At 40.8% G+C, this 26,444-nt stretch overlaps 1 protein-coding gene across 3 annotated transcripts in view; it reads right to left on the bottom strand.

The window, feature by feature from the left end:
• Positions 1 to 12,662, bottom strand: part of RNF182 (ring finger protein 182) — a 32,966-nt gene extending 20,304 nt beyond the window's left edge. The window contains exons 1-2 of one of the 3 annotated variants that reach the window (XM_032462522.1): positions 12,587 to 12,662; positions 12,017 to 12,144 (exon numbers count right to left, since the gene is read on the bottom strand). The gene's annotated coding sequence lies outside the window, so the exon portion shown is untranslated. Of the gene's footprint in view, positions 1 to 11,703; positions 11,807 to 12,016; positions 12,145 to 12,586 lie in introns of those variants that run through there. The other 2 variants (XM_032462524.1, XM_032462523.1) reach the window with 2 other exon arrangements.
• Positions 12,663 to 26,444: the final 13,782 nt, after the last annotated feature.

Raw genomic sequence — 26,444 nt, 5'->3', positions numbered from 1 at the left:
AACTACACTGGATTCATAACTGTCCATAAGACAATACTACAAAGCCACAGTAATAAAAACAACATGGTGTTGGCACAAAAACAGACACATGGGTCAATGGAACAGGCTAGAGGCTCAGAAATAAACCTACACACCTATAGTCAATTAATCTCCGACAAAGGAGGCAAGAATACATAATGGAGAAAAGACAGCCTCTTTAGCTAGTGGTATTGGAAAAGCTGAATAGCTGCATGTAAATCAATGAAGTCAGAACACTCCCTCCACTATATACAAAAATAAACTCATAATGGCTTAAAGACTTAAATATAAGAAATGACACCATAAAACTCCTAGAAGAAAACATACGCAAAACATTCTCTAAGAGAAAGAACCCAGATACAAAAGACTACATATTGTGTAATTCATATGAGTAGAAAATACAAATTTATAGAAAAATGGTGATTGGGATTAGAGATGGGAGCAGAGATTGCAAGTGGGCTCAAGAGATTTTTGTTCTAAAATTGGACTGTGGTAATGGTTGCAGAACTCTATAAATTTAATTAACATCATTGACTCGTACACTTACATTGGGTGAATTTTATGGCATGTAAATTATACCTCAATAAAGCTGTAAGAAAATAAAAACTCAACAGATGCTTTTTAAGAGCAGATAAAATACTAAGAGAGCATTAGTGCGTTGAGAGATTATTAGAAAATTTTCAAACTAAAGCAAAGAGATAAAAAGACGATGGAAAATACCAAAAAGAATTTGAGTCAAAGAGGACACAGTGAAAAGGTCTAACATATGTAAAACTGCACTTTCAGGAGAAGAGGAGAAAGACTGGACCTGAAGAAGTAATATCTGATGAGATAATGGCCAATATTCTAAAACTGATTAAAGCAGCTCTATAATACCCAAGCAGGATAAACAATAAGCAAAATGTATCTAGATACACTATAATAGAATTCCTCAGAATCAAAGATTAAAAAATTTTTTAAGCAGACAGAGAAAAACAGTACATAATCTTCAAAAGACCAACAATGAGATTGCCAGCTGACTTCTTAAACAAAAATAATAGAAGACAGAGGACAATGAAATTACATCTTCAAAGCAGTGAAAGAAACTGACAGTCCAGAATTTTACATGCAACAGAAATATACTTCAAGAATTAAGAAAATACAAAGTTTCAAACAAAAATACAAAGAAATACTAAAGGGAGTTCTTCCAACAGACAGAAAATGTCCCAGAGGGAAATACAGACTTACACAAAGGAATAGAGAGAGATGGTAAATATAAATAAATACTAACTACATAAAACAGCAATAATAATATGTCATGAGGTTTTATTCATACGTGAAATTAAAATAAATGACAGCAACAGTACAAAAGGGAGGAGGGGCTTTTATTGAGTTAAAGTATTCTCAGAACCATGCACTGTGAAGGAAGTGGTTAACGTACTGATTCAGAATAAATTCATAAGTGAAGGACGAATGTTATAATTTCTAGGATAATGGTTAAAAGAATAATATCAAGATATATAAATAACAGGCCAATAGAGAAGAAAACGGAATGTTAAATACTTGATTAATTTAAACATGCAAGAAAAAAAGGAAAGGGAAACAAAGAACAAATTAGATAATGAGAAAACAAATAGTAAAATGGTCAATTTAAACCCAAATATATTATCAATTACTTTAAATTAAATGAACTATTTATTAGATATTCTAAAGGCTGTCAGTGAGATTAAAAAAACCCCACAAAACTCAACTACACTCTGCTTATAAAAGAACTCAAAAATAAGGGTCTGAAAGTTATAGAAAAACATAACTATGCAAACACTAACCAAAGGGAAGCCTGTATATACTAATATCAGACAAGGAGACTATGGGTCAAGAACCATTACTAGAACTAAAGAGGCATTTATTATTTAATAAAAATAAAAGGATCCAATACAACAGGAATATATAACAATTACAAATCTCTATGTATCTAATAGCATACTCAAAATACATTTGAAAAAACTAATAGAATTTTAAGGAGATCTGAACTCAATCCACAGCCTGGAACAGGGCTATCCAACTCAGCCCATCCCAGGCCAGCTGAAATGCAGCCAACCCAGGAGATGCATAAACAAAACTTAAATGTGAGCTACTGAGTTTTAGGATGGCTTGTAATACAGCACAACTAAAGCAACAGTTAAAGTATATGCCCAGGGAAGAAAGACTTTGAACAAGGCAGCACTCAAACGTTACTGAAAGTCTGGGTAAGATAACTACTGAGAACTGATCCTGGGCTTGGCAAGGTGACTTTGAAGCACTTTCGACGGAATGGTGGGTATGCACATAGATTCAAGAATGGGAGGAGAGAAACAGCAAAGAGCAGTGCAGACAATGCTTGTAGGAAACTCTGCTATAAAGGAGGGCAGAGAAATGGTGTAGAAACCAAAGGAAAATGGTTAAAGAAGTATTGTGTTGTGTTTGTGTGTGTGTTTTTAAGATGAGCTTAAACTGTTACAGTTTGTAATATTACAGTATATAAGCAGATGGAAATTATCCAACAGTAGGGTAAACTGATGATCAAGAAAGACTGCTATCTGTGAGTGGACAAGAGGGGAAGGGACACAACGCACAAGTGGAAGAGGTGGGCTTAGGGATAAGCGCAGCCACTGAGGGTCCCTTAGGGAGACAGCAGTAGGTGTGAGTTCAGAAGCAGATGAGACTGAAGAACGCAGTGATGGAAGCCTGTGGAAGTTCCCTAGAAGCAAGGTCATCTGCAGAGGGCAAGGGGACAAGGAAGGGCACGTGTTTGAGGGGAGAAAAGAAGACAAGAAACGTTTGTCAAGGATGGCAGGACAATGAGCGGACAAGGAAGGAGGAGGGTTGCCAGACTCAGCCATTTGGGTCTACGCATGGGTTACAGTTAAGCCTCAACATTCCTCTCCAAATGGCAAACAACTTATGATAAAACACTGCATTTCCTTTGCTACTACTGTTGTAAATGGACACATACAAAAAAATTGAGAAACCATTCAGAAAAATAGACAAAAGTTGAAATATTGGGGTTTAATGAAGTGACATTAAAATGCCTTTCAAAGCCAATCAGATGCCATTAAAATTACTGTGAGCTGCAGAAATGAAGAATCCAAGTGAGTAGAAGCCATGTGAAATAGCAGTGGGGCACAGTCTAGAGAGCAGAAAAGAATGAGGTGAGGAGCAAATATGAATCCAGTCTGGGGCCGCACTGTTCAAGATGGCAGCCACAAGCCACGTGTGGCTCACTTGAAATACGGCGAGGGCAGCTAAGGAAAAGAAATTTTAATTTTATTTAATTTTAATTTAGAAACTGAAGCAATATAAATATTCTTCCATCAACTACAATATTACCATTCTGGCAGGACTACATTTTATTGTAACTGCTAGAAATTTAGCATCTAAATTGAGACATTCTGTAAGTGTAAAATACATGCTAGATTTCAAAGGCTTCATGCAAAAAAATTTTTTAAATAATGTAGAAAATCTTGTTAATTTTATATTGATTATGTGTTGAAATTATGATGGTTTGTATGTGTTGGGTTAAATAAAATCTATTATTAAAATTATTTTCTACTTTGTTAATACGGCTACCCAAAACTTAAAATTCCATATTGAACAGCACTGGTCTAAAGGTTAAAACACCAACACCATCTGAAAAGCATGGTTTGGAGTCACTGTTGTCGTGGCAACTATAAAAGAGGGTAAAGCCCATCCACTGATATCACAGGAAGGATCATCCAGGATGTATGCAGCCCAGGTACAGGCTCTAGGCCTTAAATCTGTGATCAACAAGGAGCCATATTTTAATGAAAAACGGTCAGGCAGTAACTTGAAATGAACATGGAGCAGTATGAGAACACAAGTTCATGCGAAGTGGTCCCTCCAGCTTACCTGACACAATAAACTTCCTTCTAATGAGTAAGTGCCTCTCCAATCTAGAGGAGGTTTAGAATTAAATATAGATAGAGATGATGAAGAAAATCAGACTTACGTGAATACTTTTTAGAAAACTTTAGAAATATGTTTTATATCAATTGGAACAGTTTGTGCATAATTATTAGGATTTTAATGTTTAAACAAAGCTAACAGAATAGCCCTGTGATTCTAGTTTAAAATGTGATATATTTAGACATATGATTTATTTAGATTGAAATGTTTAAGAGGATTTGGCTATGTCTATAAAATATTAATTTTGTAAGTGATGGAACAGTCCAAGGAACTTGAGCTAAGCATTTGGAAAGGTTTCACTTATTTGAGTCATACTTTTGCCCGCTAAGCATCTGATTTGTTTAAACAGAAAATCAAATATATTAAATTTATATATATAATTGAAAATATTTAAGAGTTTAAGTTGAACTAAGTTTATAAATAAGACTGATAGTTTAAGGAACTCAATCTGCTCAACTGGAACTAAAGTTTCATCAAACAAAAAGTGAAGGTGATTGCTCACTTACCAGATTTATAAGCAGAATCATAAGATAAGTTGAATTCAAAGGCCTAAAGAAAACTAGATTTTTATTTTTACCTATAAAAGCATCAAATATTAGGTGTCATTTCTGCTGACAAAGCTTCTCTTAACAGATAATAATTAAGATTTTACAAATAACGGTTCATTTAATACTCACACCCCAGCAAAGTAAGTAATATTATTCTCCCTATTTTATAGGTAAAGAAATGAAGGCCCAGCACGATTAAGAAGTTGTCCCAAGGCCACATAGCTAGATGGTAGCATTCAAATACAGGCTGTCTGGCTTCAAAACCACTGTGCTTTACTGACTCTCAGACAGCCCTTGAACATGGAAAAAAGTCACATTGACAAAAATAACTAGTTGTTCCAAAAAGTGAGCTTTTTACATGCTGTTAAGATTTTAACTAAAAGTCTCTTGTTCCCCCTTTTTCCCAGTAGCTATCAAGAAAGGTCTGCACTAGGAATTCCAAGAAAAATCCATGATGTACAAGAGAATGACCCAGATGAAAACAGTTTTCTAGGCTTCTAACTTCATCCTGACCCCTGTCCTCCAGGCCTCCAGCATCCTAAGACAAGGAACTCTACCACAGTAACAGAGAACGTGCTGCTCTGACCCTTGGAGAAGTCCAGCCTGAGGGATATGACATTAACTGAGTTACTTTTCACTTCATTTCTTCTTATCCTATAACATCTCATATGTCCCTTCTCTGGATTAATTCTTTGTCTAGGGCACAGTACAAAATAAAACAAATTCAGCAGAGAGAAGATAATTCCTTTCAATTTTGTTTTTAATTCTAAAATCAGATTTGAGGGAAGTGTTCGAGCCCTCCCTTCTACACCAAAACCCCACCGGAGTCTGCAGTGATAAGCACAAACAAGGATGTACGTTTTGGGTTACTTCCGGACAACCATCTCCCCTCTCGAAATTGACCACTGCTGCCATTATGAATCTGCCCCACCAGGCAGGCATCAACTGCCACTCTTCCCAAAGCATACATAATCAAAAGGCATCTTCACTGAAGCAGGAAGGCGTTCTTTGTCTGCTGATAATTAACAAAGCAATCACAGGCAACTTGAGATTGTGATTTATCCACACAAATCATGTTTTTAAATTTACCAACTCTGTGCAACCTTGCATAAGCTATTTATTAGCATTTGGTAGATGAAGAAACAAGAGTTACTGTGAAGATCAAAAGAGGGAGTTTGTGTTCCATACTTAAGTGTACCTGGTACCAGGTAAGCGATCAATAAATGACAGCTATTACAATATTACTAGAAGAACCTACAGAACTATGTTGCATTACTTGCTTTTATGGATATCTGTCTCTTATTTAATCTTATTTTTCAGATAGCCTAAATAAGAAAAGCCCCCTGAAATTAAAACACTTAATCACTCATCTACAGAGACAATGAGAACATGTGTTTATAAAGGGGCGGGGGAGAGGGGATAGGAAGTAAAACACTAAAACTATCATAAAGACAAGTGTAAATGATTTTTAAAGATCCATTTTTTGCTCTCTTTAACTAGAATAATCAAAAGTTTATTTATAACTGCCAGTATAAAATTAATCTAGCTAGTGGTTTTTTATTTTTTTATGTATAACCTTTTAAAATATGACCATCATGAATCCAAACAAGTCAAAAACAAAATCGTGATATTTGATTTCTAATGTGGTACTTCAAATAACTAAAAGCTCAAATTAATTTTATAGGGTCCCTACAATACATTTGGAAACTTAGAAAACTGAAGTAACACTACTGTAAGAAACTTGAGTCCCTTTCCTAAGGCCCTAAAATTGACTTTTTTAAGGCCCTCAATACTGACTTTGGAATTAGATTTAAAAATAATAATTGTATATCACATAAAAATATTTTTACACATTCAGTTGAGAAAAGCACACTTGTACCTATCTTTGGAAATGAGTAAGACATGGTTCTTGTTCCTAAGAAGTTTACGTCTAGCACAAAATACAGATATATGTATCATCAAACAGCATGCTAAATTATTTTTTTTTAAGTATACACAGAGTTCTCTTGGAAGAGAGAGTGAGAAAGGAGCATCACTTGGTTCTCAGAACAGGTTAGAGTTACTGAAAAAAAGAGTAGGTGGGCCTATAGCACAGGGAATTATAGCCATTATCTTGTAATAGCTTATAACAGAGTATAATTCTGCAAAAATACGGAGTCACTATGCTGTACACCTGAAACTAATATAATATTGTAAATCAACTATACATCAATTTAAAAAGAACAGGTGAGCCTAGACGGAAGATAGCTCACATAAGACAAAGCAAAACAGGCAAACCTTTAAAAGATATATTTACATGTATATAGCAAGGCTCACACCATAGAAAATATATATTCTTTTAACATATGAATACAAATAATAAGCGAAAGAACAACTACCTTCAGAAAGTATCTCTTCTGTAAATTAGTCCAGTTTCTGTGTTACAGAAAATACTGGTCATGTGCCTATATGCCATAAAGAGATGCTTCTTGTTTTATGACTTTGGGTTTTGTTTCTTTTTATTAAAATAAGAAAAAAGCCCAAGTGCCAGAATGATTAGTGCCTTTATTTCTACACTTTATATCAGTGAATTAAAAAGTAAAGCTTGCTGCAATCCTTGACGTGAAGCCAGGACTCTGCTATATTTTGCGTACCTAAATTTGGGGTTAATGTAACAGAAACAATCATATCAGCTTCCTCCTTCTTAAGTATAGTTGATCTACAATATTATACAGTAGTACCCACTTCAGAGGGTTCTTATGAGGATTAAATAAACTAATATTTGTAAAGTGTTTAGAACCATGCCTGGCCCATTAGAAAGCACCAGGAAGAGTTTCATCGACAGGAAAAAGACACAGCTGCAGTCATACTAAACAGGGTCGCAGGAAACCATAGGAATCAAGAGGAAATGCCAGGTAAGGCCACACAGAAACCTTCTCTTGCAGGTTTACAATTCAAGAGTTTCAGTAAGCATCCGTTCTTCAACATAACTGTGACTGACACATCATGTAGTGAAAAAATTGTGTAAAATGCCATGTCTCCCTTGAATGACTGTGGTTGTAGGAGAGGGAAGACAGTTCCTAGTGGGCTGATACTCAGAGAAACAATTTCTCATTTAATTAAACACATCAGATATGTGAGACAAACACATAGTTTTATTTTATTGCTCCAATACATCTTGATTGTCTTAGCTGGTCTCCCTGACCAATTCAATTATATCATATAACCATGTGGAAAATCTTTATTCTTATGTCCTAATTTGTGGTTGATAATAGTCAACATGCACTTAAACTGCAGTTCAAGGGAGTCACTTTTCAGTTAGTCCGGAGTACAAGCAGGGGTAAGCGACCAGAACAGCATCTATGCTGCAGGAGTGGCCAGCCTGCTGGCAAGCATGTAAACAGCCCCTGGGGGATTGCTTCAAGCCTGGACCACAAGGTGTTGACCACAAAAAAGATGATCAGTGCCATCCGTCTTTCTTCCTCCCTCCCCATCACCACAAGCCCTGAAGGTTCTCAGCATGTATTAATCTTCCTTTTTTTTTTTTTTTAACACTTTTTAATTCACTGAAGCTTCCACCTCGAGGTCCTTTGGCATTCACGTCTACTGATTATGAGATAAAGAGGAAGAGATCCAGGTCCAGGCAGTCGCGGAAATGAGCACTCAATCACCTAACGGAATCCCAAATTTTCCCAACCACCACACAACGCTCTGCACTTGTCCAAAATGTGAGCTTAAGGATTCTAACATGTGCTGTGGGGGGGGGGGGGGGGGGTTAATGCATACCATTATAAACTAAGTTTCTGATATTCTTCTGGTTGAATAACAAATAAACTACATCATATTTTTTTAAAGCCCTGGGGATATAAAATTACTTAAAAAGCATTAAAGAATTAACCAGTAACTTTTTCCCATAAGAAAAGGAAGGCTGAAAACTAGGCCAAAGGAGAATATTTGGGTATCCCATGTAATGAGTTACACATACAATAAAAGAATAATCATAATAGTTGGAAAACAAATAATTCCTCAACCATAAGAGCTCAGATGCCTTTTATTAAGCAACATGGAATATTCAGAAGGAAACACTTGATAAACATTTGCTGACTGATGTCCAAAACTACACTATAAAATTGCTACAATCAGTCACTGACCTCCAACTGTGTTTATAACACTCCAGTTCTGTGCCAGACTGTATAAATGGATGCATTTTCCCCATTTTGCAAACTTGTGGTTTACAAAATGGCTTCAGAATCTTATCCTCATTTTGACTGAGAGCACAAATAAATGAAATATGTGTCCACAAAAGTTGTTCAGCCTCCATCAATCTCTATTAATAAGCCATGGCACAAAACACCACTTCCTATGATCACCACCACCGTGTGTCTCCCACGCCTTTTCTCAGCAGTGGCTATGATCGATACTCACCACGCACAGCAGGTCAGTTAACAACACTTCACATTTAGAGCATTTTTCCTCTAGGTCTCAGGGCTAACATTAGCTCCCCAGCCACAAATCCAAGCCTAAGTGTTTTGGTAATGAAAAAATCATATATATATGTATGTGTATATATACATATATATCTCATCCTTCACAAATGTGCTTTTACAAATGCTACAACACATTGTACGAGGCGCTAAATTAGCAACCAGTCATCATCTTATCACAGTACAACTACTAGAAATTGCAAGAGAACACTGACCCAGAAACAGCCAACAAAGGCTCCAATGGCCTTATGCTGCCCGTGTGGGTTCATATGGTTACAAACAACTGACTTTCAATGGCACATGTACAAGTTAATCCTAACTTAAACAAGTACATTTCTTGGCTCCTTTTATCTCTCTGGACAGACTTGGTCAGTCAAGTTACAGAATTCTCCAGGTAGAACAATGGCTGTAGTTACAAACATCAGACCAGATTTTAGAACATATACCAAAAAGAGGACCTTTTTCACTGTATAAAATTAAGATTTTACAAAATAATAAAACAATTGTATAAAATTAAGACATATCATTTTCAGACTTTAAAGCCTAGAAACGCAGACGCTTCCTACTACTGTGAACCAGCAAGAGTGACAACTAGTATTTTACACCTTATGACACTCTGTGCTGTTCTCCACTCCACAAAGTGACTGATCTCAATCAAAGGCACACAGCACACTCCCATGTGCATGTCCTAAGGAGGTTCTGTGGCTATCACAGTATTCTTTGCTTTCATTATCTGGTTATGCACATACCTCAGAATGCTAGTAACATATATAAACATGCCAAATTATTGTTTTTCACCGCACTGACAAAAGCTTCATTTCATGCTTCAGAACTTGTATAAATAAACCACTAGAACAAAGCAGTGCTTGCAATACAAGACTGTTTATTTCTGATGTTTACTGACTTTATCTTTTTGGCAGAAAGCAATACAGTGTTGGAGATGCCAAACTATTCTGAATCTTGTGCCTTGTGTGAGCTAGCAGCAAAGGCAAAGCCTGAGTCCTTACTAGGCTGAATTAACACTGGCTGTCTCCATTCTTCAGAATACAAACTAAAGGCCACAAATGTAAATGTTCAGGCTGGAACTCAGAGTGAGCGTCCCATGTGGCCAAAAAGGAAGTCCAGAACCTTTGCACTTGAATGTTGGATATGCTAAAAAAGATCTGAATAAAGCTGTACTCTTGGTGCCTCAGAAAGACCACAAAAATGATGATTTCTAGTATCAAACAGGAAACTACATTCTGTGTCTATATAATGTGTCCAGACTTCAATATTCTGATTGCCTTTCCATGTTTAAATGAGAAAATACTTATTTTTCTCTCCTGGTTACCTTCTCAAAACGGATAGACTTCATTTTAATCAATGTACCATTTCATTACCATCATCAAAGAGTATTTAGCAGAGCATCTGTGAACCACTCTACAGGGAAAATTCAGTTTAATAACAAACCCAATTGTGAAATAATCTGCAAATTGTTGCTGCAACTCAATTCTTTCAATTCCAATACAATCTTCTAATGGGGTGACATTACTTAAAATTACTAGCAAATATGAACAGACCTAGAAACCCAGCAATCAGACAGCTAACAGGTGTTCAAACCCCAAAAGAGGGACGAGGAATGTAATCACTTTATGTCTGACGCCTCAAGTAGCTTTAATATTCATAATTCTAATCAACTTAACTGCAACTCAAAATGATCAGTGCCATTGGTTGCCTCTCATTAACCACCTTTTATCAAAAGTATAATTTCTTGCTTTCCATATAATGTTCCCTAACTGATCTCTTCCAATTTATAAATTATTTTACTAAGTTGTGTGTACAATTTAATAAACTGAATCATTTTCCAGTTATCAGTGTGATATTTTCCCCAATTAAAAAATATTAACAAATATATTATTTCCTTCTGAATTGATCAGCTATATTTCTAAAAATGAAAACTGTCTTCCTGCACATTAGTACACCTAAGATATCTAAGTAGCCACAAAACAGTCTTCACAATCCTATTTTTAATCGATTCTTTGTGCCTGCAACAAACTAAATATCACGAAATGATGACAAGGCTTAAGGCCGTTGAGAAAGGAGGAGGGTACCCATAACTTGAGCAATTCCCCATCCAGTACCTGCATGCCCTTGGCAACAGCATCGTAACTCTCTCATCACACTCGTAAACAGATGCAAATACCGTCCAGTTACTGCCCTCAGAGGTGCTTTGGAGAGCTTCCTTACACACAGAAACGCAAGGCATTTTCCAGTTCCTTAAAGCATGAACACAATACCTTCCAGAAACAACAGCAATGACAACGGTCCCAACTATCTAACCCACAAAGTACTGGTCCTATTAACTCTGGTATTGCTGGATGCGAAACCGAGATACCTTTCCTATTTAGTTACAGGTGCAACCACACCTTTCAAAGATAAAGGCTGTTATGTTCAAAATCCAAACGAACTTCAAAAGCACGTCGAAATGCTCCAGTCCCAGGCAAGTAAGCCTGGGCTCACTTTTCAGAGATTGTTAAAAGAAGAAAAAAAGAAAAAAAAAGTGTCGTTTGTTCCCCTGGTGAACCTAGCATCACCCCGTCCTCAAAGAGAATCAACCAGGGAAACATGAAAGTCCAAAGGTCAATATGCTCATATCTTTTTCCCCCTAAAAGCCTCGATAACACACACCAGAGAAGGAGAGAGAAAAGGATAACGTAGGCAGGTAGCACCCCTGCCTCCGTGCACAGCCTCACCCCGCGAGCGCCCGGCCGGCTCCGGGCAGCCCCGCGCCCAGCACGCCGTTGAGCGGACTCGCGACCGGACCGGCTGTCGTGCCGGGAGGACGCTCGGGCCCGAGCTGGCCGAGAAGTTTGCCGCCTGCCCCCGCCGCCGTGCCCCGGGCGCCGTCCGAGGTTGCGGGGCGGCCGGGGAGACCGCCTCCCGGCGGGGACGCGCCCCTCAGGGACTCGGGTGCAGCCGGGCCCCGGCGCCCGCTCCCCGAGGCGGGCGGACCCCACCCCCGGCGCCCGGCCCGAGCCCTCCGGGCGGCGGGCGCGCTCGCCTTACCTGGCCCGCGGCGGCGGCGGCGGCGGCGGCGGCGGCCGTGGCCGTGGCCGTGGCGGCCGTGGCCGTGGCGGTGGCGGTTGCGGCGCGCGCGGGGCCGGGAGCCGCTCCGGGAGCCGTGGCGGCGGCGCCTGTGAGGGGAGGGAGGCGCCGGCGGAGGAGGAGCTCGGGCGAGCAGCGGGCGGGCGAGCGGGCGCGCGGCTTTGTTTCCACTGCGCGGAGCCGCCGACCCTGCGTCACCATGGCAACCGCCCGGGGCCCGGAGCCCAGTGGGGACCCTCGGGCACCCGGGGTCCGGGACCCAGCGGGCCGCCGCCGGGACCCCCCCCGCCCTTCTCCGCAGCAGTCTGTCTGCTCCGAGGGGACAAGGAGCCCTCAAGGAGCCGCCACCACCGCAAACACACCCCTCTCTGGCTCCGTCGCCAAACCATTAGTCTCGCCTCAGCAAGAGGGGAAGCGGGGCGAGAGGAGCCAGCCCAGGGCTAATTTCTATTTCCATCCTAGTAGGCGCCCCCTTTGGCTCCCCACACTGGACCTTCCAAAGAAGTCCCCCACCCCACCCCGCCGCCACACCTTTCGTCTAAGGAGCTGTACCCTCAAAATGGAAATTCACTGAAGAAAGGAGAAAGCAGTGCAAACTGATAAAGTGTTGAGCAACTGGTTCTGGGCGCTCCTGTTGCCACTGCCGCAGCGCGCTCGGAGCTGCCAAGCGGCACCGCGCCTCCTCCTCGGCCTCCCCTCTCTTTGACCAAGCTTCTCCTCAGCTGGGTCTGGGCTCCCTCCACCCAAATCGGATACCTGTCTTCTTGAGGGCGCCGGTAGGAAAGAGAGAGCAGGGGGCTTTGTTTTGTATTGTAAACACAGGATACGCTTGTGACCTCACGCGCTAAAACAACTTTCGGGCCGCAGTGTGAATCTCAGCTGCTGCCACTGCTCAGCTACTGGCTGTGACTGCTAAGCGTCTACCATGAGCGCTGGCTTTCTCTGTGCCAAGCCCTGACCAGGCACTGCAGGCCATGGTGCTCCGGAGGAGATAAGGGTGAGGCTAACCTTGGCGCAGGCTGGACACCCTCTCCTAAGGAAATTCTTGGAGAGGAGGGAAAAGTACTAGTACACCCACAGTAATGTTTCCTCTAAAGCACAGAGCTAGAGGACAGCTACCACGGGGTGAGTCATCACCCATACTACGTCTTCTTGAAAGATCAGTTACAGAACCCAAAACCTCCAGCGTCTTCATGTAGACCCCAGGGACTGTGACATTTATTTTCTGGCACTTGTGAATCACGAAAGGAATGTCAGTAACTTATAATAAAACCCCGAGGTAGCTGATGTTTTCTGGGTTTGCTATCTATCTGAGGAGCCATAAAGCAGAACAGCGTTATTACCGATGGAAGCCACATGTATTAATTAATGAAAATAGAAGATTCATTTTATGGTGAAGAATAGAAACAGCTTGTTCCTCAGAAAGGTTGGCCACTTTCCTGTACTGGGAACATTGGTACTTTCAGCTGAAGTCAAGAGACAAGGTTTATCCCACAGGCTGTTAAGCAGTTTGACAATACTTGTCAAAATTTAAAATGCACGTACCTTTCACCCAGCTATCTGAATTCTCAGAAATTTGTCATGCAGAAATGCATAAGTGTACAATGATAGATGTGTAAGGGTGTGCATTGTAGCAATTTTATAATAGCAAAAATTTGAAACAACGTGTATTTCCATCAGCAGTGATGTGGTTGCATAAATTTGGCACACTCATACCATGTAATACTATGTAGCCATTAAAAAGAATAAAATATGTATAATACATAGGAAGATATTGATTTCTTATTAAATACAAAAGAGAGGCTTCAGAACAATATAAATCAGGTGATCCCATCTCTGTACAAAAAAATTCTAGATGGATAGAAATGTAGACATATATAAATAAAGGTCTGGAAAAATACGTACCTAATTGTTAATAGTGCTTATCACTGAAACTATGGTTTCAGAATTGAAGAATTCTATGATTAGTTTGATTTTTTTTCATTGAGCATGTATTAGTAATTTGTCAATGACAGATCAAAAAGATCCTTAATAAATGCCCGTTGACCTATACATTGTTGCCTGGTAGAGAACTGAATACAGAACAGGAAGGGCTATTGAGTTGGCCATCCCTGCCCCCAGAGGCTGAAGGCTTGGGAAAGCCCACATAGGGTCCACACTGAGTGAATTCCGTAGTGACTTGGTTCTGCCTTATGCTGTGAGGTATTCTTTAGATATTCACTTTTCCCAAGGAGATTTAGTTTTATCTTAAAGTCTACTCCATTCTAGCTCTTAGACAAAATCATAAGATTGTAAGGAAACCAGCCTTCTAAAATGTGTCACCTTACCTGCCAGGGGATAGCATCTGAACAGGTTAAGTAGCAGCCACTAATCCAGTAAGGTAAATTGGAAATGAAGGTAGTAGAGCTGAGAAATTATTGTGTGGATGGATGACTGGCCTTTCTTATTGTCACCATTTTTGAAATATATAAAATGATAAATTTACTTTCCTAAAAATATCTTCTAGAGTTGCACCATCCACTTCACATCCACCAGCCCCATGTGGCTATTTAGCACTTGAAATGGACCAGGCCAAACTGACATGTTTACTAAATGCAAAATACATACCTGATTTTGAAGACTTGGAACAATAATCCCCAAAAAGTATATCTCATTAGTAACCCTTATATTGACTACATGATGATTTAATATATTGGGTTAAATAAAATGTATTAATAAAATTATTACAGTATCTTTTCACCTTAACACGTTTACTAGAAATTTTTAAATTACATATGTGGCATATTGGACAGGCCCGTTTTAGTACTGGTGTTTATGCTAAAAATCATCAATAAATCTAAAGCTAACTTTTAGTTAAAACAAAATATAATTACCTCATTAATGCTTCCCAATAATAAAAAAATTTTTAATTCCTCCCAATTCATATATGTGCCATAATCTAGCAATTTATTTTTAAATATTTTCAACTTATTAGAAAAATGGTATATACAAATATTAGCTCATTTGTTTATATTTTAGAAAGATTTTACCACAGACACTGAAAGTAGATTACCTGGGCCTGAATTCCAGCTCATCTTTATCAGCTACATGACCCAGGCAAGCAGTTTAATACATCTGGTCCTCAGTTTCCACATCTGTAAAATGGGCATCATAGTGGTACTTACTTCAATGAGTTGTTGTGAGAATGAGAGAAGTGAATGTTTGAAAAACTCTAATTGTGATGCCTGATCATATATAATGTTAAATAAATTTTAGCTATTATTTTTATTACACTTTATCAGGTCTGTCACTTATGCTATTAACCCTCAATTCAAGTTAATCTCTGTAACATATCTTTCATCTTCCTTTAAATGAGCAGTTTGGAACTATGACTGAGCCATCAAAATTGAATTCTCCTCAGCCCTGAACTTGTTATAAAATTATTATCAAAATCAAAGAGATATTTTGATCCATTTTAAAATAGCAAAATAAACAAAAATTTTCAATTAACACATCAGCATTCATTATAATTTCATTCTGATAAATAATAAAATTTCCAGTTTTAACAAAATGTAACTTATATCCTCCAGTGGTTTCCATTCTGTATATTTTTGTCAAATCCTTATTGTGTAAAATAAATAAGATATCCCTACTGAAACATTTGTATAAGAATTTTTCTGTTCTATAATTTGGAATTCGTCTACCCAAAGCCTTATTTCTTTCTCAATTATAAATCTTAATAATAGCTAATAATTATTGCACAGTGTCCAAGGTCACATGGTTATTTAGTAGCCAAATTACTAGACTCTCAAGCAATACACACTAGGAAATTTCTTTAAATTATTTGAGAGCTTGAGCTCATGTGTTTTATCTCATTAAGCCATGAGTTTGGGAATAAGCAGAGAAAAAGACCAAACTTCAGTGTTCTCTCATTACAACCTCATTAAGTGATATCCCCTTTGACCCCTGCCTTCTAGTCATGTTCTGACATTGTTTAATGAGAGGATATCAACCCATTCAAAACATATGAAAAAAATATACTTCTGTTGTCTGTCTTTCAATTAACTTTCTTCATGGGTAGTTTTAAAATTTGATTGGAAAAACCCAGTTCCAGGCATTCAGAAGGCTTGAAAAAGAAAACATTCTGCAGAGTCTACAGAAGCCAAAAATTCAGAGCTCACAAATGCCTCTCCTCCCAAAACCCACCCCAGGTCACTAGGCAAATCTGCTTAAAAGGCCAATATTGATTATCATATCCCCGCAAGTAGAGAAAAACACACTCCTTTATACACTGCTCCTAAGTGGATGGACATCTTTGCTCAAAGAAGATTCTTGGGTCCCTTGGACTGAAAAACTTGTAGCCATACAGGAGAGTTTTAATCATATTTGTTTCAAAGGCACCAAGAGATGCCCAATTAACATTCTTAATTTCTTCATCACAGTGAATCTCTTAGAGAAATAAAAGATCCAGCCAAATGACAAGAATGTCAGCTAACTGGAAATGAACACTTTGTACAATGTATTGGTTGACACAAGGCTCTGAATTACCAAATGGCTCTAGCCAGCTTTCTTACCAATGCCAAAGAGTTCCATGATTGCTTATCTGACTGAAGGAGGACTAACTTCTCACTACAATCCGTTCCACAAAGATAAGATGAATTTTGGAATTACCTTGTTATTTAACCAGATATTGCAAAAAATATTGTCAGTAGCTGGAAGTGGTGATGTAGTTAACCAGTGAGCTATCTGACATATCAGTATCAGTGTGAGAAATTTGCTGATAATTAACATACCCTGTTAGAATCCTGGAGAATATAGGTAAAGTAGATGGGATTGAGAAGCACTGTCTTATTCATCATTCTTAGCCCCTGGTGATTATCGTGCAGCCCAGTTTAAATGTGCCAATGAGGAAAATAGCAGGGAAGCAGAGAGTTAAACAAACAAATTCATCACAGTTCTTTGCCAAGAGCTCCCTATGGAGAAATCCAACAAACTCTCTCAGCCAAAAGTATAATTTGATATCGACCAGATCGCATTAAAGTAAACTTTTGATGTGCTTTAATCTGATTTAAATGAATTTTGTTTCGAATAAATTAACTTTGGGCTGTGTTCAAAAATGTATTCGGGACAGCGTAGAGAAGCTGCTTCCTTTTCTCGGGTGATGAATAGAGGCTCACGCCTCTTTTCGGGGCTCCCTGTCACCAGACCTTCTCCACACTCACAGCCGATCTCATTCCAGAGGCAAAAATGTGTCAGAATATAAACCAGTTCCAATATGACGTTTTAAATTCACAGTTCATTTACTTATTGATCCCTGAAACAGCTGCAAATTAGGTCTTAGCAGAATGGAAATGATTTGTTTCTAGTTTCCTCGTCTATAAAACGAGAGTACGGAAGCTTGCCTTATCCCCAGTAAAGGATTTCATAAGTTGGAATTCGATCGTTCAGTAAAGCTCGTTGATCAAAGGTTCGATGTAGCTTGAATGCTGTAATACTTTTGGAGTGAGAGACTACAACTGGTATCAAAGGGAACCATGTGCTGTACACAACATTGTAACAGGAAAATGACTTGAAAGGCCCCCTTTGTGACTAGATCTTTTGAACATTATAAATGAAGAACTCTACGCCATCAAAGCCATGGGTGTTGTGACCAAACAGGCTCTTTGTGGATGAGGCACGCGACATGAAGGAAAGACAAAGGGCAGCTTTTCCACTGATGCCTCACTGTCACTCTGAGAGCACACCTCGCTTTGCTAGACAGGCACTGATCACAGGAAAGACTCAGAAGCAGGCTCGTTAACTGTAGCCAGACAGGGCAGCTTAGGCAGGGGTGGAGGTGGGGGACAAACTGTGCTCAGTGGGGTGGGGAAGACTCCAGGCAAAGGGCAGGATAGTGTTACCAGAAAAAATACAGGACGTGAAATATTTGGGACATACCAATACTAAAACATTTATTGTTTGTGTTTATCTGAGATTCAGATTTAACTGGGCATCCTCTATTTTTATTTGTTTTAATCAGGAAACCCTAGGCAGAGAGCACAGGGAGGGTTTCAACAGGTACAGTTGCAGCTCCTGGGAAGAACCTTTTCTAGTGGGCAGAACACCGTCATGGTCAATGGCTAATAATGGTAGCGCAGGTAAGTGGTCCACAGAGGAATCAAGGGCAGATGCAGGGAGGCACCGGGAGAGGAAGAACGCAGTAATTACAACAGGGGACGAGATTAAGGCTATGCTAAGAATGAGCTGACAGTGAATCCCAAAATACTGGGCTGGAAGGGTGGTTCTCAATGTTTCTGCCACCACACTATTCACAAAACCAAAGAACCCAGAGAACGCAGAGGGGTATCAAATTTCCCAGGAAGGAGACAGATTCTGAAAAATCCACCCCAAAGCTTCTAACAGGCAGCACCACTACAAACGAAGCTGTCTCCCCAGTGAGCAATTCTTCACATTGAAGTAGAGTTGATTTACAATATTGTGCTAGTTTCAGGTGTACAGCAAAGTGATTCAGTTACACACATATATATATATATATATATATATATATTCCTTTTCAAATTCTTTTCCATTATAGGTTATTACAAAATATTGAATATAATTCCCTGTGCTCTAGAGTAAATCCTTCTTATTTATCTGTTTTATATATAGTGGTGTGTATCTGTTAATCCCACCCTCCTAACCAAGTAGCAATGTTTTGAAGATCACTCTAGTTTCTGGAGAGGGGATTTGTGGTGAGCAAGATGAAAACAGGGAGACACATCAATTCAGTAGATCAGGTGAGAGATGATTTTGAGTTGGACTGGGCAGGTGGTACAGAAGAGATGGAGAGAAGGGAAAAGACTAAAGAGGCCTTTTGGAGGAAGAATGAAATCTTGGGAAGGGGTTCCCTCTGGGACATGAGGGACAGGAGTGTGCCAAGAATGTCTTCTAGGTTTCTAGCCTGCCTCAAAGGAGTCGGTGCTGATGAAGAAGAACCAGGGTGGATTAGATTCTTGGTCCCTAAAGAAGAGACGGGGATGGGCAGGTGGAAGTGGCTGGAGCTGGGGTGGGTGCTGCCTGACCAGGGCTGACCGCCATGCTCCCCTACCCCGGGCACGAGGAAGACACACAACTGCAAAGAGAGAAACGGAGACTAGGGTTCTGTGCCTCTAAGGGGCGGCCTCACAGGCTTTCTTTCTGTTCTCTGAACATATCAAGTGCATTCCAGTCTGAGTCCCCTGCCCATTTATTTTCTAACTTGGAATGTTCTTCTTCCAGACCCATCTCCCTTGTGTTTTCAGCTACCCACTCAAATATCAACCACTCAAAGGAAACTTTTCTGACCACCCAGTCTGCAACAGTGCCCCGCTACGCGTTTCTCATCCCATCATTACCCTTTTGTGTGGTTTTCAAAACAGCATCTTCTAAAATTGTCATTCGTTTACATGTGTAGTGTCCACCTCCTCCCTCTAGAACGCAAGCTCCTAGACCCCAGGGACATGCCTGGCCCTTTCATGCCAACTCCCCCAACCCCCACCCCACCGCCACAGAATAGCACCTGGCATGGTGGGCAGTCAGCAAACGCCTGGGGAAGGGGTTCTGAATGGACGGCTTCCCAGTTCCAGGCCCTAGTTCACAGAGAGCCAGCCCTAGATGGTTTTCTGCCCTTCGATGCTGCACTGTAGCCATGTCCTTATAAAAAAATTTTCTCTTCTTTGTTCTCATTCAAGTGGCTTCTTGCCCTTACCAACAAAAGGGCTGCACTAGAACATACGCAGATATCTAAATCAGCAGAGGGGCCAGGGGATGGGGGCCAGGGGGTGTGCCCAAGATGTGAACCTCTAATAAGAAGAAAAGCCACTGATTTTTAAAAAATTAGAACAGATGTATCAAGAGAAGAATAATCCATTAAGCAAGACCCTAGCCAACGACCTGTTGATGAACATTAGCCAATTCAAATGCTCCTTCCACGTTCAATCTCTGGGTGAGGCCAAAGATGGAGAGGCAGCCCAGCCATGAGGGAAGGCAGCGTGCAGAGGGCAGGGGAGGGTGAGAGTTGGCAGTCTGTAGCAGTCTCAGATCAGGCCTCAGGCTTCGAGGGCCACCAAGGAGGAAATTTTCCCACTGGTCCTTGAAGTAATAAAGGAAGGGGGTCATTCCAGGTAGAGGAAACAACAGGTGCAAGGCGCTGAGACGCTGAGCCAGCGTATCGAGTTCTGAGACCTTGATTCCGCGTGGCCAGGATTCAGGGCGTTTAGGGGCCAGTGGCAGGAAATAATACTGGGACAGTCACAAAGACCAGGCCCTATGGACTTTTGTAAGGAAAGATCACTTTCTTTAGTAAAATTAAAACCCAGGATAGTAAAATCTAGCCCTGGAAAAATCCTTTCCTGGTAAACAGGACCTCACACAGCTTAATTCTTTTCCGTCCTGGATTTTTCCCATTTCCTTGTAACTCTCAATAGTAGCAGCCTCGGGGGATCCTTACCCTTCCAGCTAAGGAGCTGGGACTTTATCCTCTAGGTGACCACACACACACACACACACACACACACACACACACACACAGCCTTACTTGAATGCACTTTGACATTCTCTACCAGACTGCCTTCGAAAGAGCTGAGCAAATATTAAAGCAGAATGTGATTAATAATGAAGTGTATTGGACGTTAAGAGGCCTGCTGGTCCCAGTCCAGGTTCCCATGGATGGATATCCAGTGTCGCCAAGACCAGCGCCACTGTCAGCTTCCTCAATGACAGCTTGCCGGAGAAAGGCAGCGAGCCAGGAATCCTCCAAAGCTGCCTGTTGTGTAGGCTGACGGAGATCAGAGCATCACAAGGGGCTTCAGTTAACTCATTTAACAGGAAAGACATTCATTAGAACAGTTTGATTTTCATGAAAACAAAACCTGTTGGCTGGGAGGGTGCTCTGTCCTTTCAGAAACTCACAGTATAGAGGAAACCCTGCGTGAACATTTTTCTCCACCATCTGGCGACTTGCCACATTCTCTAAGTTTCAAACCTACCCTCCTACTCACTTTCATTCTCATAATTCTAGTAGGGACTTCACTATCTTTTATCTGAAATATCATAATTGCTTTGTAACTGGTCATGTGGTCTTCCATCTCCCCTCACCTACTGCGTCTCACTCATTGCTTCTGACTTCATCTTCCTAAGGCACGGCTTTGAACATGCCACATTCTGCTCCTGAACACTCTGTAACTCCCTATTGCCTACAGGAAGACCTTTCCCAACTCGTCTGTGCTCTATGCTCTGGCACTAACTCACTTTTCCTGTTGTAATGCCTACTGCGTTGTTTTCATGTCACAACTGAACTAAAATCAGGGTCCTTCTGTAGTGACAGCACAGGGGTTACTTTTATTTGAATAGCAAATAGTTTATGAGTAAGTACGTGGTTTCAGTGACAATAATAAATTCACTTGAACAGAAGACAATAATCAGATCAAAAGAATAAATGTTTGCTGATCATCAGAAAATCTGTGGCCGTGAGGGCTGTCACGTAGAAATCCCCAAATTATTCTGCTTGGGTACCCCTTTCTCCAGCTTTCAGGAGGTTTAAATAGTACCCACCCTTCAAAGTTTGCCTCAGACCCCCGCACTCCATTGAAACAATCTCCCATCCTTTTAGTGAGATGGAATCTCTCTCTCCAGGGAGCTCCCAGAGCCATGACCTTGCATCTCTCTTACAGAGCTTTCTACCTTGCATTTTGTGCAGGGTGGTGTTTACATATGTCAGGAATAAGAACTCCTAAACCACAAAGCTGGGTGTCTTCTCTTTGAATCCCTCATAGCCCCTAACATGGCTTCTTCCCTCCTAGCACAGTCTCTTGCCCTCCAGGGGCAGTTTGTTTGTTGAATTAATTAGTTAAGTATTTCATCCAGGTCCAGCGTAGCACTCCCAGCCCAGGTGTAAATTCCATTAGGGTCATTGCTGTGGCATTTTGTTGTCCGATGAGAGTGCACATCAAGGACTTGTTCCATTTTTCTGTTTTGTGTGGGAGGTGGTGGCTGGCTGTTGCGGGTTTGGGGTGAAGGCAAACTGAAGAGGTGCCAATTTGTAAAATGTGGCCTGGAAATTAACTCATCTCACTGCTCTGAAGGCTCTCTTATTGTCACAAAAGCCCAGCTTTGGAGCTGCAATCTGAGCTTCCTTCCCTGCGTCCCTAATCACTCCTGCAGGCTGCTTTTACTGGAGGTTTTTTCCTTCTTGGACTTTTGCCCAGCTTAACAGCCCTGAACACCCTAACGCTAGAGGTACATTTGTTTCATCAACTTTCACTCCAAAAGGATTTTAGAGGATCAATTTAAGAAAACTTTTAATTTGGTTTTGTTGTCTCTTCAGGGACTTTATTTGTAAAACTGGAACACATGTGCACCAAATCAGATGATTAAAGTGATTGAAATGCCAGGAAGCAGAAAGACAGCTCAGCCTCAGGGGACACTGGGACAAACCAAGGCATACATCCCTGGTGTTCATCTTGACTGTTTCCACTTTTGTGGCAGCAAAATGTTAAATTATTCAAATACCTGTGTCTTAATCCATTTGGGCTAAAATACCACATACTAGTTGGCTTAAACAACACACATTTATTTCTGACAGTTCTGGAAGCTGGAAAGTCCAAGATCAAGGTGCCAGCAGATTCATCTTGGCGAGTGCTCACTTCCCAGTCATAGACAGCTGTCTGTTTGCGCTAAGCTCACAGGGCAGAAGGAGACGGGATCTCTCTGGGGTCTCTTTTATAGGAGCACAAATCCTGTTCATGAAAGTTCCACCCTCATGACCTCAGCAGCTCCCAAAGGTTCCATCTCCTTATACCATCACACTGGGCAGTAGGTTTCAATATATGAATTTAGGGGGAACACAGACATTCAGACCACAGCAACTGAGAGCAGGTTGGATGCTTTCAACTACTAGGAAGGAAATAGCTAGCTAAAAGTAGTTTGTGTTTATTTCATAAAACAAGTTGTCTAGAGGAAGACAATTCTGCAGGGAGATAATTCTCATCATTTCAGCCAAAGATGGGCTCCTGCTGCCTCCTTGCCCTCCTCTTCCAGTAACTGGCACTGTCCCCAAATGGCTGGCACGGCTGCAAACGTCATGTCTCTTCACACAGCAATGCCCAAATAGGAAGAAATGGGACGTGACAAAAGGCCTTTCTCATTGTGCTGCCCGCTTTCATCAGGGAGAACCAATTTTCCCAGAATTCTTCAGCAGCCAAAGACTTAGTGGACTGAATTGGGTCCCATGCTCATCCCTGGGCCAGTCATTGTTAAATAGAAATTCCAAAGCCCTGGCTGGTGGAGGCCAATGACATCATCTGCTGGAGCTGGGCACACTGTCAGGTTAAAAAAAGAAATGGATTCTGAGAGCAAGAAAAAGGGGAAATAGTTGTCGGGTGGGCAACCCACTGTACCTGCCAAGTGCTGCCTACCACTCTTCACCTAGTTCAATACTGAGAATTTTATGGGCAATAAATCAGGACCAGTAAGAGCGAATGAAGGATTTTCTATATAGATTAAGCCAAACCAAATCAAATAATAATAATAACCCTGTATTGTTATTGTTGTTGTTATTTAACCATCATCATCCTAAAAAGGGTGAGGATGAAGGGCTGACTCTAAAAGACCAAGACTGTCTCCCTGATTTAAGCTGTAGCTTGTTTTATTATCCTGGGTATTTTCATACGGAGTTACTGAAACATTTATCTTACGCTTGCTTATATTAAGCTGAAAGGCTACCACTCTTCATTCTTTTCATGTTGACTGCTAAATTAAGTAGTGGCTTGTGTATAATTACTGGGCCTGGAGGCTTCTCCCAACTTGTGGGGAAATTCCTCTCCATCCACCCACCACCACGAGCTTTCATTCCAACGGAGTCACCCAACCTTTGTCACTCCCTGGTAGCCTGACTGCAGCTGTCATGGCTCTTTGATCACTGCTTCCCAGTAGGTTTCCTTGTAGCCGTACTTCCGTTGTGGCTCTTTCCCATCTCAAATTTATTTCCTTTACTTTTACACGGATTGCCCTTCCCCTCATGTCCCGCATTCACACATTCACCGCCATGCTCCTCTGAACACGCTGCCATCTGACGTTGCCCCCAGACGTGTAAATTCCCCCCAAGGGGAACCTTCAAGGTTACAAATCCAGTGTAAGACTACAAATACCAGAGTGTTCTCTGAAGCTCTGCTCCATTTTGAGTCATTCAGGAGACAGTGATGGGAATGAACGGAGCAGTTGAGCAATTCAAGAGGGAGGACTAACATGCCAGGGAACAGAGGGACAGCTCAGGCTCAAAGAACATGCAGACCTTCGGCCAAATGACTGCCCATATTGTAAAGAGACAGGAGGAGCAGCAGAGCTGTCGGAGGTCTGCTATAGGAGGCTGATGGAGGTAAACAAGAGGATGATGCATGAAAGAGAGCCGAGGAACAGTGATGGGAATTTGATCATATGCTAATTCAGAAGGCTTTCTTTGGTACTCAGTTGACTTTGTCACTTAATGGAATGTCAAGGTTTGTTTCTGCTCTCCCGTCTTTCTCATCGCCTGCTGCTACCCATCCACATCTTCACTAGAATTAACAGTGAAGCAGAAGTGGAATAGGGGATACCTAATAGTTTCTCCCATAAAAAAGAATCATTCTAACTTCAGGCAAGATCTTTCTGCTAATTTAGTTGCCTTGAAACCCTCTGATAACACAACACGAAGGCTGACACAGGCACTCTTTCACGTACACGCTGGCGTGTTATCTCACTTTACTTCTCGTACATTCCCAAATTCCCCAGCCAATTTTATTACCTGCTCCATCATTTTCTTCTTCTGAACACTCCTCCACCACCATCTATGCATTTTGACCTACCTCTCCTCCCAGATTCAAAAATGATAATAATAGAGTTTAAGGAAAAAAATGTCTTCCTGTGTACGGTAACGGGTCGGACTCTATCCTTGTTAACCCTTCTGTACCTGGGTGACAGGATGCAATGGAGAATCCCAGACAGGGAGTAGCAGACGGGATTCTGTGCCAGCTCCACCCAAAGGGTGACCTCTTCCCCATCCCCACTTCGTGTATAAAATGAGGAAGAGTTTAACTAGGCAATCACACACAAAGATTTCCTCTCTCACAGGCAGCGTGGCCGATGATTAAGAGCAGAGATTCAAAGCCTCCCATTTCTACACAAGACTCTAACGCAGCCTCTCGCAAGCTAAGGCACCTTGGGCGGGATCCTTCATTCCCTTGGGTCCACAGCCAGGTTTCCCCACTTGTAAAATAGGGACGATTAAAGTCCCTACCTCATGAGATTGTTGTGAAGATCACAAGAATGAACACTTGTAAAGTGCTTAGCATAGTACCTGGGAAAGTTCTCCAGAAGTAGCTGCTGCAGACTGTGGATTCTTTTTTCTTTAACAGCTTTATTGAGCTATAATTCAAATACACACCATTCAACCATTTCAAATGTATGATTCAGTTTATTTACAGAGTTGCACAACCATCTTGACAATTGACTTTAGAACATTTCTACACCCCAGAAAGAAACCCCATAGTCTTGAGCTATCACCCAATCCTCCTACATCCCACCCCCAGCCCCAGACAACCACTAATCTACTTTCTGTCTCTACAGATTTGCCTGTTCTGCACATCTCATATAAATGGAACCATAAAACAAATGGGACCTAATTAAACTTATAAGCTTTTGCACAGCAAAAGAAACCATAAATAAAATGAAAAGACAACCTACGGAAGGAATGGGAGAAAATATTTGCAAACAATGGAATTGACAAGGGCTTAGTTTCCAGAGCATACCAACAGCTCATACAACTCAGTAACAAAAAAACAAACGACCTAATCAAAAAATGAGCAGAAGATCTAAACAAGCAATTCTCAAAGGAAGACATACAAATGGCCAACAGGTACATGAAAAAATGCTCAATATTGCTAATTATCAGAGAAATGCAAATCAAAGCTACAATGAGGTATCACCTCACACCAGTCAGAATGGCCATCATTCAAAAGTCCACAAAAGATAAATGCTGGAGAGGGTGTGGAGAATAGGGAACCCTCCTACCCTGCTGGTGGGAATGTAGTTTGGTGCAGCCATTATGGAAAACAGTATGGAGATTCCTTAAAAAACTGAAAATAGACTTACTCTGTGATCCAGCAATCCCACTCCTGGGCATATATCCAGAGGAAACTCTAATTCAAAAAGATACATGCACCCCAATGTTCATAGCAGCTCTATTTACAATAGCCAAGACATGGAAGCAACTTAAATGTCCATCAACAGATGACTGGATAGAGAAGTTGTGGTATATATACATACAAGGGAATACAACTCAGCCATAAAAAAGAATAAAATAATGCCATTTACAACAACATGGATGGACCTGAAAATCATCATACTAAGTGAAGTAAGC

The sequence above is a fragment of the Camelus ferus genome, chromosome 20 (genome assembly GCF_009834535.1).
Source record: "Camelus ferus isolate YT-003-E chromosome 20, BCGSAC_Cfer_1.0, whole genome shotgun sequence".
In the NCBI taxonomy this organism is placed as follows: domain Eukaryota; kingdom Metazoa; phylum Chordata; class Mammalia; order Artiodactyla; family Camelidae; genus Camelus; species Camelus ferus.
Note: the sequence above shows the minus strand (reverse complement) of the source record. Positions and strands in the feature narration are given on the sequence as shown.